This window comes from Polistes canadensis, unplaced genomic scaffold, assembly GCF_001313835.1.
Source record: "Polistes canadensis isolate GaletaPanama2010 unplaced genomic scaffold, ASM131383v1 scaffold_32, whole genome shotgun sequence".
Lineage (NCBI taxonomy): Eukaryota > Metazoa > Arthropoda > Insecta > Hymenoptera > Vespidae > Polistes > Polistes canadensis.
Genome location: NW_014569579.1, coordinates 912,579 through 927,360, shown reverse-complemented (window position 1 = coordinate 927,360; position 14,782 = coordinate 912,579). Strand labels below are relative to the sequence as shown.

Sequence of the window (14,782 nt, the reverse complement as noted above, 5' to 3'; positions counted from 1 at the left end):
ATAAAACAATACCATATTTTATACTATAAGAAATATAAAAATAATAATTTAATTGTGTGTGGATAATAATTACAAATTGTTAAATAAATAATTGTTTTAGTAAGTTTCGTAATTCAATGATTTAAAAGACGAAGATAAAGTTCATTAAAAATACATCAATTACATGAATAGGATATTCATTCGACTCGGTGGTTAATTATACAGACATTTAGTCGGTTGTGTTTTTCAAAGAAAGCCGATGTGAAAGAGTAAACGCAATTGTTTCTTCGGATCGTGGGAACGGCCACGGAGAGTGCGTGCGTGGGTGTTTTCTTGCTTACCCCGATGGCAACCGTCTTTCGATGGGAATCATATTTTTTTTTCTTTTACTTTGAGAAAAGATCGATAATCTAAGAAGACAACTACAAGTAGAGCGTTACAAAAAAAATTTCGATTATTGAAAATTATAATACGAAAAATTTTGATTCATGCTTGTTATTATTTATAATCGTTCTAAAATAAAAGAAATATAAGTGTAGGATCAGGATGTTATTTAAAATTCTTTTCATACAAGTAGATATTTTATTTTATTCCTTTTCACTTCTAGAATAGATTGTCAATAAACAAATGACACAATATTATTATAATTGTAATATAAATCATTTAAATAATTAATTTTCATTATGTACTTTGAATAATATTATTAAAAAATAAAAAAAAACAAGGACAACTTTTTTTTCTTCCAAATCTTTCGCAAATGTAAAAAAAAGGGAAAAGAAAAGAAACAGAGTCAATTATGTTCAGATTCTTTTTTTAAATTTGTTGCAGGTGTATCTTAAAATCGATGATGCTTAAAATTGAAACGGACATTTTAGGATCAAGTTATCGAGAAATTTCCGGTCATATTACTCACAGGATTTAAACGAGGTAACGGATTCTTGTCGAAAGGCGAAGTGAGCGTTTAATCGATGTAAAGATTTCTTTTTCTTTTTCTTTCCCTACATTTTTCTTTCTTCGTTGTACGTTTGACAGTCAGTCCTCGTGCTGTCAAAACGAGCGATATCGCAATGCGATCAACGAACGAAGAACGAACGCGATTGCTGAATTAATGCGGATAACGGAGTTTGTTCGTTCTCTTCGAGGATTATCGATATAACATAAGCGAATGGTCGACTTCGCACGTGTTACTTGTCTTCTCTTTTCCGTTCTTTCGATTTAATTTTTCTCCATTACTTAACACATTTAAATTCGATTTAAGTAGATAAAAATCAATACGGATTAAATGAAACATATTTAAATTTGCCATTATGCAAAATCATTGACGATAATAACATAAAATACATGTACGTCGGTAATTACGATAGTGGATTAATCGTAAGTAAACAAAAATTGAAAACAATTTTCTCTTATTTTACAAATATTTTATGTTATAAAATAAATTAAAAAATCCATTTTTTTTTTTTCAATATTCTCACTTACAAGGAGCACCAACGGATTTTTACGAGTTTTCGTATATGAGTAGTAAAGCAAATTTTAAAAGCTTTTTTCTTAAAATTGGCTGGCTAATGAAAGAAAATATTTTACCACAAGAACACCTTAAAGGTATACTACTCATATACCAAAATTCGTAATAATCCGTTGGTGTTTCAGTGTAATGTCTCCTTGTCAATCTACTGTCATAATTTTTTGTCATCATTAATATCATATGCCTTTCAAAAACAAATTTTTGTACATATATTTATTTAATAAGAAACTATAAAAAAAAAACAAATTTGTTTACAAATATAAAAAAGCTAAAATCACGTAAAAGATTATATGCAAACAAGTACATGTTTTTAATAAAAGTTCCTTGGGTTGAGTGGAATATTTATCGAAGCTATAGACTTTATTGTTTGAGTACAAAATTAATGGGGTTTAAAGATTGATGCATTTTTTATTTTTAAAATAAAAATCGATATTTTAAGTGAAACGAAAGTTACTGAGAATATCAATACGAATCTAACGAGTAAATACAGTGTACCTTTTCATCGAAACTTTATCGAGTTATGACGCCTTGAAGTTTAACGAACTGTGTAATCGCAATAATCCTATGCTATCAAACGATCAATTCTTGTATATTAGTTTATTTTTCAATTTCGTTTCAAGTAAAAGACAAAAAATTGTTCTGGATGGTTTTCTTTGGCTGACGATTCTATAGGATGGAAGTAAATGAAATATATCTTAATATTATTCTTGAAATATATCTTACAATGAGATAACATGCAAGAAAGAAGAAATAATAGAAAATGGGTATAAAGGTAGGAAATAGTAAATTGTAGAAAGAGTAAGTATTATAGTAAGTACTATTCTTTAGAGGGATGCAGTTATGTAAACATTATTATAGAATAAATTTGAGGTACATAATACTTTAGAATATTGATTTTAGTAAGTTTAGTTATATTGTTGTGATCTACTTATTAGAAACCCTATCCTTACAATTATTAAAAGTAAGAGATTGATCAGTTAAGGGGCAAATTACTTATTATAAGAAGTAATAATTAAATAATAATTTTCGTATTAACAAAATCCATAGCACATAAAAAAGTGATCTATAAACTTATACAAAATTTAATAACCTTTTTCTAAATGTAAGATTTAAATTAAAGTGTATCAAATACAAACAATATATTTTATTAGAAATATCGAAACGCACAAATCAAATAAGATAAATTTATAATGAAAGCGTGGAGCCTTAAAAAAAAGAAAGTTTGGATTATCGAGAAAAGTCAATATCGTCACGAAGGACACGCCGAAACCAAGCTCTAATTACAGATTAATTAGTTCTGTGATAAATATTCCTATACATTTAGGAAAAAAAAATAATAATTAGAATATACAAATAACTAAATAATTAGATAAGATTTTCGCCTATGTTTGTTTTATACCCCTACGTCTTATAAATATATTTATAATAATTGTATTTTTCATCAAATATGTGTTTGTCAATACATATCAAATACGTTAGTGAAAGACTGAATATTTCGGTTTATTTTTGTACATTAATATTTCGGACATACACAAAGCTTCCATGTGAATCTTGACATTCTCCAATTTCGGTCTTTCATAGTAACATATATATATCTACACAATTACCGACTGACGTAATTTCGAATAATCCAGAAGAAATATAGATTGCTTTAAATTCCGTTCATGATTATGAAGCCGTCATTTTCGCAACGAAATATTTATTTCTTCGATCGTATCTTCTTTTTGATCATCTCATCCGAAAGATTGAACTGACAAGAAAGAGAGAGGAGAAAATTAACGGATGGAGCTCATTTGATTTTTTCTCTTTCTCTTAAACTCGCATACATATATATGTACCTACCATGTAAATAGAGACGAAGAAATACACCCGAGGCATTTTCTCGATTTTTACACCGATTTACATTCCATTGCGAAAGAAGCAAAGAGATAACTATAATCTCATGAACGAACTAATGAATGCCTTGACAATGTCACAGCCTTATCTTTCTCTCAAAATCAATGTTGATCGATCCCTATAATTTCCTTTTTCTCTACGATTTTGCCAATTTAATAAAAAAAAAAAAAACGAAAGATAGTGATGCCAGAAATATTAAATTATATTACAAAAATTATTAAATTTGAAAGCTTGATATATAAATAATATAGTAAAATAAATAAAATAGATAAAATTATTCAATAATATTATTATAGGATTATGCAATCTAATGAATTATTATTAGTATAGAATAAAAAACGAGAGGTATTAACGAATGCCATTTACGAGAAATGGTAAAAAATAGAATCAAATGTCTATAGAGAAATCGAATCAAGTAGTGATAATTGTACCGGCTTTTATTTTGTTTTCTTTTTCCAGCCATTGGGTTGAAGGATGCTTCATTCGCATGAAACATTCATCGCACTTGTTGAAAATTTAATCTTGCCAATTTCGAAATCGACATCTATGAAAATTCATTTTCTGTTAGTAGAATTTCCATCCATTTTTTACGAATCGAGAATTAATCAACAAAGAAAGAATCTGCCATCCATTAAACTAACAGAAATTCATAAAGGCTATGATTTTGTGATTTTCTGATATTTTATACATTTGAATAAAATAAACGATGATTTCTCTATGTGCATATAAAATAAGTATTAAATATATAGTAAGTATGGGTTGTATTTCATTGTACACATATTTTATACCGAAATTTGTTAAATATTCATATTGCATACATTTCACACGTGAAAAAATTAAAAAATATTCATTTAATATACGTATGTCAAATAAACTTGTTTTTAATATAAAAGATGATATGGACAACTCCCTTTCTCTTTTTTTCTTTCTCTCTCTCTCTCTCTTTCTCTTTCACTCTCTTTCTCTTTGAAATAGAGAAAATTTCCTTTTTTGTAGACATAGTGATAAATATTAGTTATGTTTGAAACTATCTATCATATTTATATGTAACAGAAATATATATAAGAATTTGTAACTATACAGACTTTTAATTATTTCTCTAACATGAAAGATAATTTAAATAATTGATTCTGATTAAATAGTAATTATTTTGTAAATAAACGTATGATATACACACGTAATAAGTATATATTTGTTATGAAAAAATATGATCCATTCAATATAAAGCTCCATTGAAAGGTAGAAAATTTGTGCATGAAATTATCCGCTTAATTTTGCTAGTTATAAGAGCATTATTAATCGACAAATATGAAGCTTGTTACGTGGCATTCGAATCGATAATAAGATGGGATCCTTATTCTGTCAGCATGGAAGAATTCGAGAAAGCAGTTTCGAGAGAACGAGGTTACAATCGAAATGATGCGATATCGAGAGTGATTTCTAACGAACTACCGGCAAAGTCCTCTTGCCAAAGTAGATTTATAACGTTATACACTTACTAATCGTTTTTACTGTCCAGTTATTTCGATATCGATTAAAATCAGATTAATCGATATTTTAACGAAGCTATAGGTTGACAAATTTCGCGTTGACGCTAATTCTTCAACTGGTTTTATTCTAATCACTTTTTTTGTAAACATAAAATACGTGCTCCTATTATATATAAAAAGAAGAGAGATAAAGTGATATATCGTTTTATGTACTCTTCTGTAAAAGTATTTGAATGATACATTTCTACTTACAATTAGTCCTGATAAATTTTCCTACCGCTTATCGTCATACAAAAATGCAAATAACGTTTTTCCCAACATGTAATTTATCGCGAGTGCAAATGACGACTTTTCCTTGCTACGTGCTCCAAGCGTGTAATTTCCTCGTTTTAAAGTCGACTACTTTTCTGTATCTTCTTTCTTTACTTTATCTTATTGCAAATGTAAATAAAACCATTCATTTAGATTTGTAAGCGTAACTATTCATTTCCCTTTACCCATTTCTATTACTTCTTTATATATTATGTTTTTTAACGAAAAAATATTATATAGATAAACTTTCAAATATTTTAATTGCAGTTAAAAACGGATTAGAATGAATAACTATTAAACAAATTACGATGCTATGATAGTAATATAATGTCAATCCCTGTTAAATATTAACATGTATTAATTAAAATTATAAACACAACGTATGATCGAATCGGATCGAACTAAATCATTTTTACAAGATAACTATAAAGAAAAATGAAAATAATTTGTCAAGTCAGTAATCGCTTGTAAAACTCCTCAAAGGTCAGGAGAGAAAGTTTGATTTGTTTGACGAATGTTAGGTCTTTCGACAACTAATGTAAGTCACACGATTATTTCTTTCAAAAGAAGTAAAGGAAGATCGGGTGTGTTCACGATTCTTTCTTTGTTACAATTTACTCGTAGTCGGGTCTTCTTTTCACTGAACGAATGAAAGAACACGTGCGTAACGTCGTTACATATGTGGAGCGCGTTTTACACGCTTCGTATATATCCTACCACGGAAGTTTCGAGAGAGCAAACGGCAAATATAACGCGTGGAATTTAAAAACTGCAATTGCGAAAAAATATTACAGTTTTAAATGACTACAACCCTTCACCCAACCCTACTTTTCTTCCTCTTCCTCTTCCTTTCCTATCTTTTTCCATATCTCTGTTTTACTAGCAACTCAATTAATAAAATATGTTTAATAAATCGAACAATCAATCATATCAAATGTATCTATGTGTTATTTATATAACGTAGTTTACGTATTGCAATGCACTATTCGATAATATATATGAACAATCGATATATGTATCTAAAATTTAGATTCTAACAATAAGATAACAATTAAAGAGCATAAATATTGTTGTTTGTACGTTTGGAGAAAAATATTATGAGATATCTAAGTTTCTCGATACTCTATCCATATATGTACCATGTACATATGTATACCAAACATAAATAAAATTTCAATCTAGGATATACTCCATTACGGAAACAACTTGCTGTTTCTCTTTCTTCTCATATACGAAGTTTGTCTTTTATGAGGGTGTCTCATCTCTACGGATTCGACACAGGATCGCGTAACATGGTCATGGCGCCTCTGTTAGAAAGTATACGTCACGATGAGAATTCACGATTAGAATCAGCAATACATTGTGTTTGCGAAAGGAAAGCTTTCGATGTTCGATATTGGAGAGACGATTCAAATCGTATAGCCGAAAGAGAGAGACTTAGAAAAATATCTACAAACATTTTTTCCAAAGAAAAATAAATTTCATTTATTTTAACTCTTTTTCCCTTAATCGTTTACAATCACAAATTTTTTATAAAAAAAATACATGTATTATTAAGATATTTTAAGAAACTAAGAAAGTATTCTTCTTATCTCATTAATATTATTATTTTTATACTGAGAAAATATTTGTAAAAGTTAGAATATTTGCAGGTGATCAATAAGAAAAACAAATTGAAATATCAATTACGTGAGAGAGAAATAATTCAAATAATTCGATTTATTCTAGTATGCGAATATAAATAATATTTATATTACATTTACATTAAATTTAAAAAAATGATCTATCATAGATGATCAACAGAAAAATAAAAAGAAGTTATCGATTATGCAAAGGAGAATAGTTTAATATCAAAATTTGATTCACATTTAAATATTAAATAATATTATTATTATTATTTTTATATATATATAAAAATTGAAAAATAAAACATATTGATCTATTCATATCAAATGTTTTTTTTTTGATATTATATAAATAATAGTATTCTTAAACGATGAGCAGTAATATATAGGAACAAGATATCGATTTCGCAAAAGGAATAATTTAATCTATCGGATCGATCGATTCTATCTCAATTGCGTAGAAGCGAAGGGAAAACAGTTGTTGAGAAGAATTCTCTCACAGCTAGTTAGCGGCGAATGTGACTCACGTGGCTTTCAAGAAAGGCGATCTTAAATCTGTGTCACATGGTGTTACATAGAGAATTTTAGGCACGCCTTTTACTTGCTTGTTCGTGTTGCGTCAATAGTCGGATACGATCCTTCAGGCTATGCGGTAAGGTTTCTATTCGAACGTTAATTCATTTTTTTTTTGTTTTTAAATATTTCCTATGTCCTACGTTAAATGCTACTACTAAATTCATATGGAAGAGTAGAAAACGTTTCCTTTCGATCGACTCGCGATTCTTCGTGTGATGTTCAAAAGATTCGTGCTAAGAATAATTGATCAGAATCGTTTATGTCTTCCACACCTTGCAATCTAATTGAATCATTATTAAATTTTCATACGTTTCTTCTCTTATATATTTTATTTATATAAAATAAAATGTACACATATAATATATATATATGTATTTTAGATACTTTTGTTAAATTTCACTAATTATTAAATTTTTTATTTTATTTCTAATTTCTATTCATTATTTTATGTTTATGTAAAATATAAATCAGAACATGTTTCGCCTTTTGTAAAATAAGTTATATACATTTAACATAATCAAAGAACATAAATAATTTAATTTACATGTAATATTTAATTTGCTCGTTTAATATCAGAATATATAACAAATAAATGATATTAATAATTATGATTACTAACTTGTCGTTGTTTTTTAAGAAAGCAACCAATTTAAACAACACAAAATGGAAACTATTTTAGAAAATATTATATTCGCCTTAAGTTTTATCTATTCGCTTCGAGGAAGAAACGGTCAGCGTATGTAAGCAGCCAAGAGAACAGCTACTACTTGCTAATGTGACAGTTATCGGATATAAAATGTTAACGCCGACTGTGTTTCAATGTTCTTCAAGTCAAAAGTATACTTTCTAGTGTAATCTATGTTGGTTTTGTCGTTGGTTTTACTACGCATACAATAGAACAATCTCGTTTATTAGTAGAGCATAAAAGAATAGGAAGATAGAGAGAAATAATCTATATGATATGTGTGTGTGTGTGTGTGTGTATGTGCAACGCAAACGCGGGTGTAAAATAACTTGCTAATTAGCGATTGCCGCTAATCCGATACTGGATATTTTAATTGAAGAGAAGTCTCGTTTATAGTAATTCTTCGATGCGATGTACAATTGCTGTCAAATAATTTATTTCAAATAATCACCGGATCGGATAAAATCAAGAAAAAATATGAAAGATTATTGAAAAATTTACCATAATGTATAAGATATTAAATATAAAAATGATTGTTATATTTTTATGCATTTCCCAACATCCTATTGTTTGTAAACTTTTTTTTACTAAAAATTTGATAAAGGATTAAAAAATTCAAGTACATTGAAATAAAAGTTGGAAAGATTATTTTAAAGAGTTTTATATTATAAACAAAATATTTATAATAAAAGCATATTCAGAGCCGACTCTGAGTTTAAACATAAAAAGAACAGACCTAGAAGCGCAATAAATTTTTTTAGCACCAACATCGTAGAAAAAAGTAATTAAAAAGGATCTGAGAGTCGTAGCGTTAGTAATACGAGAAATTCCTTTCAAGAGTCGTATTGCAAAATTGTTTTTCGCATTTTATGTTTTCGATTTGCCTATTTGATTCTTCCTATATCCAGATATCGTATTATTTTAATAAAAATTTATATAACAACAAAAAAGAAATAATCCATCCACGCTGTAAATGAAATTGACCTTTGAGCAGTATATATCTTCGAATCGCTTCTAAGAATTTTATTCGTAAATATGTATTATGTATAAGGTTTTTTTTATTTCGAATATCCTATCCTTCCAAATTTTAAAGATTAAATTTCATTAGGAATTAAAATGTATATATTGAAATGATATCCGATTATTTATTATTATGAATTATTAATTATGAATAATAATATTATTATTAATATAATCCAAAATCTATGAAATTGAAATCACATTACAGTGGATTAAACGATAATATCCTATATTTTACGAAGCAGAACATTATTACGTGTCCATGCAATTTAAAGGACACTAAAACACGTAGTTCTGCTTTTCATTCGATCAAGATGCACCGACCTCCAACACCATTATCTACGTAACACGAGAATCTTATGAGAATTCACAGGAAACCTGGTAATTCCGAACACAGACCACGGTTAATGGCACTCTAGATTAAAATGTCTAACGGATATAGAGATAATGTTAGAACATTATTGTTCTAACTAAATCTTCTCCTCGCAAATATTTATATAAATGTAAATAACGTATTTACGTTTTCTGTGTCTGTTTTATCATTTATAGGAACATAAAATATATTAAAGTTTTTAATAATTATCCTCTCTAAATATAATAATTAAATTCTTTATAAGTAATATCAATTAACCTTTTAATACGTATTATAATAATTCACACTTTACGCGATTTTTAATGATTAGAAATCCCAAGTATACAGGGTGTCTCCTAACATTACAACCTCAAATAACTCGTAAGTTATTCGTTGTACAAAAAAATGTTTAAACCAAAGTGGCATGATATTTAGGGTAAAATACAGTGCTATAATCTATTTTTTATAATGTTACTTTTTTATTGAGATATTAAAATCACCTTTAATTTTTTAAATGGAATGTTTAATATCTTGTTTCGAATTTCGATAAATTATTAAATTTTACATAAAAAAGCGTTATACAAAGTGGGACTTTTAAAGTGATTAATTACTGATATGGAATAAATATATATTGTTTGCATATATTTTTTATAGATACGTTTATTTTATAAAATATTTTATAAATCTAAGTTTACTTGCTTTATCTTCAAAGTACCATGATGAGTTAACACATTAACCTTAGTTAAAAGATTAATAATTATCATTATTATTTGAATCGTTGTAAATCTGTGCAGCAATCACGATCAAAAAAACAATTTATGATTTCGTTCTTGAAATACGAAATAAAGAAAGAGAAAGGTGAAGAGGGGGAAGAAAGAGAGAAATCTTAATCGATGAGAGCTAACTACCTATAAGATATCCTTAATTATACGTAAAAGAAGGCGAGCAAACACGAGAGGAGTGTCGAAATGAGTACGAAAAATTGCAAAGGTAATTCCAGGCGTCATATCCGCGTCACGCCTCGTTCCATTCTCGATTCGTGTTACCAATCGATTTGAAAAGGCCTTTCGTATGCCAACATCATCCCCAGTAAAGATATGCCTGCAAGAACGAGCTCGTATCATTGGTATCATTCTTTTTGTCATAAACGCGATCGTGCTTTTGACGGGAAATATAATTTGCGATGGAAAACGAGGCTCACTTGAATATCATTGATCATAAACTATATGAAATAGATATATTATTTTTGCATATATATTTTTTATAGATACGTTTATTTTATATATAATTTCTATATAAGTATAAAATTATTTTTGTAATAAAAATATTTCTGATCCAAAGAAGATGTAAATATTATTTTATTTTAAATTTATACATATATAATTTGTATCTAAAATTATAAATCAATTTCTATTAAATTATATATAAGCATCTATTACATTATAAATTATTTATAAGATTCATTATTTTTTCTAAAGAAAATATATATAGTTTGTTTAATTTATAAGTATTAAAAAATTGTTATATATGCGACATGCATATTTACTTTCTTATTTTGCTATATTATTAAGCTTTCATATAAAAAGCAAATAAGACGTATTACTATGATTTATTAGCTCGAGTGATTCCGTAGCACGTGTCTAGGAGACTCGTCTCAACTACCGTTGAGAGTAAACTTTTAATTTTTCTCTTTTCCACTCAAAGGATTCCAACTTTTATTATAGGATTGTATAACTGATGTATTTATTCATTTTCACTTGAGATTCTTCCATTTTTTTTGTCCTTCCATTTTTTTCTCGCTCTCTATTTTTATTTGATCATTACCAAATGAATAAATATTCTTCCATGTTACTAATTTTCTAATATTCTATAAATTTATAACTTAGATTAAACTTGCTTTTAACAAATCGTTTTATGCAAATACGAGTCTGTTAAAATTCATTGATATTAAATCACTCTGATTGATTTCTTATTAGATTTATGAATTTTTTATAGAATATTTTTTTAAATGCATAACACACACTTTTTTTTCTTCATTTTCTTAAACATTCAATAAAATGATTTAACCCAACAGATAATCTAATTAGTTAATTAGGAAAATAAAAATGGTTAGAATCCGTTAGTTCAATCCTAATTATTATTAAAACGAAACTAAACGACTAATTTTTCGATAAGGATAAGAAGTAAAAGATTAGAAAATTGCACGATATCAATTTATTTAAATATACATTTCCGAATGATTAGTTAAACCAGGTCAAACGATAACGTACCTGATGAGAGTAAGAACCCCCCACGGATTTCTACCTACGATACTCGAGCGCAAACAATTGTGGCAAACACCAAACGGTAATTGTTGCGAAAAAGTTAACAAACAAAAAATGAACGCAAGAAATTTTTGCAGAAAAATTTCACTCATTTAAATTAACATATAATACCAAACCTTGTCGATGTTACTTTCATAATAAATATAATTTACTCTATAAAAAAAAAATTACTTATGAAATAGGCACATACTTGTCGGAATGATTCATACATAAGTATTGTTTGACTATAATGAACTTACCTATAACGATACTCGTGTATATATGAACTATATTATATATGAGAACTAGTAAGAATTTTAATTATAAAATATAGTATTTATCAGACTGATTCATAAATAAGTATCGTTTTACTGTAATAAATGTATCTCTAATAACACTTATATACGTATTTATTGACGCAATAATTATGCAAGCTCTAGTATAAATTCTGCATATAAAATATAGTATAAAGTTTAATTATTCAGTTGATTCATAAATAGTTTTAGTTCTAACGTAAATTTCACAATATCACAATAAAATAGCACTTACTTAATAATTAATCCGATAGCTGTGTGCAACAAAAGATGAAAGTATATAAATAGTCATTATATAATATTATATTAATCATCGATTATCATAAACAAGTAGTGTGTTCCTTTTATTAGGATAATATAATAAAATAAAATAAAATATCGATATACAAAATATATTCCTACTCTTAAAATATAAATATTCAACATAAAGAAATCTATATACAAAACAAGAATCTAATTAAAAAAAAAAAAACCAAAAAGAAATAAAAATAAAATACTCATAGACTCACCTAGCTTATTTCCGCTTCTTTTTAATACGAATTGAAAGAACGTGTCGAAAGCTGTTGGCGTTTAGACGAAAAAAACGCGCGGGAATCTTAAAAACTCCTTTGTATAAATAACGAAATAAATTTTCTCGTTTTCACAATGCGCTTATCCTACCTACAACCAAACGTTTGTTGATTTATTTATTTTTTCTTTCTTTTTTTTTTTTTTTTACTCGGTCCAAGAAAAAGAAAGGTACGTAGTAATAGCACGCACGAAGTTTATAGAACTCTGATGGCAAAAGCACTCTCGAGAGCACTCGAGAGTAGTGAATCAGAAGCGTGCGCGACCGGACTGACTGACTGACTGACTGACTTCTATACTTCGTTCCTTCTCCTCTACTCTCTATCATCCTCACCCTCTCTCTTTCTCTCTCTCTCTCTCTCTCGCACTCACACAGTAGTCTCTCTTTTCTTTTCTTTTACTCGTTCTTCTCTACTTTCCTTGTCGCCCACGTCTTCGTTATCGTTGTCGTTGCCGTTGTCTACGTCGTTGTCGTCGTCTTCTTCCTCGTTGCGTTCCATTCACAGAAGAGAATTCATTCCCTTTCCTTTCATAGGACTAACCTCGAAGCGCATGAGCACCTTTAAGAAACCTAGAGGAAGGGAGAAAGTGTGGTAGAAAGAAAAAAACAAAGAAAGGGATAAGAACATAGACAAATGTTTTATGATTTTCTTATTACGATTTTTTATTGATGTTTTTATTTCATTTAGTTATTGATTTGTTTGACCGTTTAATTGTGTGTGTGAGTTTGTTAAGTATATTTTATATTTTGGGCATTTAATTTAAATCGAAATTTGTTTTATTTAAAGGATTAACAACGAAAAATGTTGATTTTCTTCTTCTGTTTTTCGAAGTATTGCTATTACGATTTTTAAACGTTTTCAAAATGACGTAAGTACAAAATAAATTGAAAAAAGAAACGGAGGTCACGCAGGTAGACGACAAACAATGATAAGTATTTGTCTAAACGTTTTCCAATACTAATTGAGAAATATACAGGAAGAACGAGTGACATTTTTTAGCTATGTATCTATAAGATTTTCTTATCGCAAATATGCAACTATTGAATTATGTAATATAATATAAAATATAATTATATACAGTTCTGCTCGAATAATATAAACGTAATATAAAATATCTATGTGTTTATATATATATATATATATATGTAATTATATCAAAATTTATATATTATATATTAAATTGTATGAATTTTTTATTTATAAGCAATATCTACGATCTGACGATCTTCCATAAACATTTTTTATTTTCATTTATCTATTCGTTTTATGCAATTTTCCACTGTTTCGGTTTTCCACTCACTGCAACTTGTTAGGTACATCGTTGAAAGAAAAGTTTTTCTCCCCGATTTTACAAAGTCATTTCTACCGAAGAAAAGGGCTTCTTCCTTTCTTCGTAACAAACGTGGCTTTTCTTACAAACTTTCTTTTCTTCGTTCTTTTATCCATTCTTCTTTCCAATCTCTTTTTTACGTGCACTTCTATGTTTAACGATATCCCTTTAAACTTTTGCTTCGATGTCGCGTTTGAATAAACTAACTACGTATTTTATAAAAGTTTAAAAAATTGCTCATTATTTTTCTTGTTATCTTACTTCTTTATCAATATTTCTTTGAATAAAATAATAATAATAATAATAAGTAATAAGAGTAAAAGAAGACATCATATGATAAAAGTAATCATAAGCACGAGACATTTATTCTCTCGAGAATCGATAAAAATGTTAATAAATAATTATCATAATTTTAGTTATCTTTCCTTTTTCTTGAAAATAAAAAAAAATTTATGAAGATTCGTAATTATTGGAAACTAATACAAACATGATCATTTGTTTCATGGATGCAACGAAGAAAAGTAAAAATTTCTTTCTCATCTTCTTTCTTTCTTTAGCTCCTATCTTTTATTAGATAGAAGTACTTTGGAACGAATGCAATATTGCAAGAAGAAAACTGCTTCCATTTATACGAGTTGAGAAAGGAAAATGAAGGCATCCGTCGAGAACCAACACACGATATGACCTCCGAAAGCATACAATCCTACTTAAACTGCTTCACGTATATTCGAAGCAGTCTCTTCAAAGAGCTTTCAAAAATACGTGCGAGAGTATACCCCGAATTCTCTCCTATCTTTTTATTCAAT

General features: G+C 27.8%; 1 protein-coding gene across 3 annotated transcripts in view; it reads right to left on the bottom strand.

The window, feature by feature from the left end:
- LOC106784241 (guanylate cyclase 32E) overlaps positions 1 to 12,956 on the bottom strand; it is a 27,657-nt gene extending 14,701 nt beyond the window's left edge. For 2 of the 3 annotated variants that reach the window (XM_014743575.1, XM_014743573.1), the window contains exon 1: positions 12,587 to 12,956. The gene's annotated coding sequence lies outside the window, so the exon portion shown is untranslated. Of the gene's footprint in view, positions 1 to 12,312; positions 12,332 to 12,586 lie in introns of all 3 variants that reach the window. The other variant, XM_014743574.1, reaches the window with a different exon arrangement.
- Between the last annotated feature and the right edge of the window lie 1,826 nt (positions 12,957 to 14,782).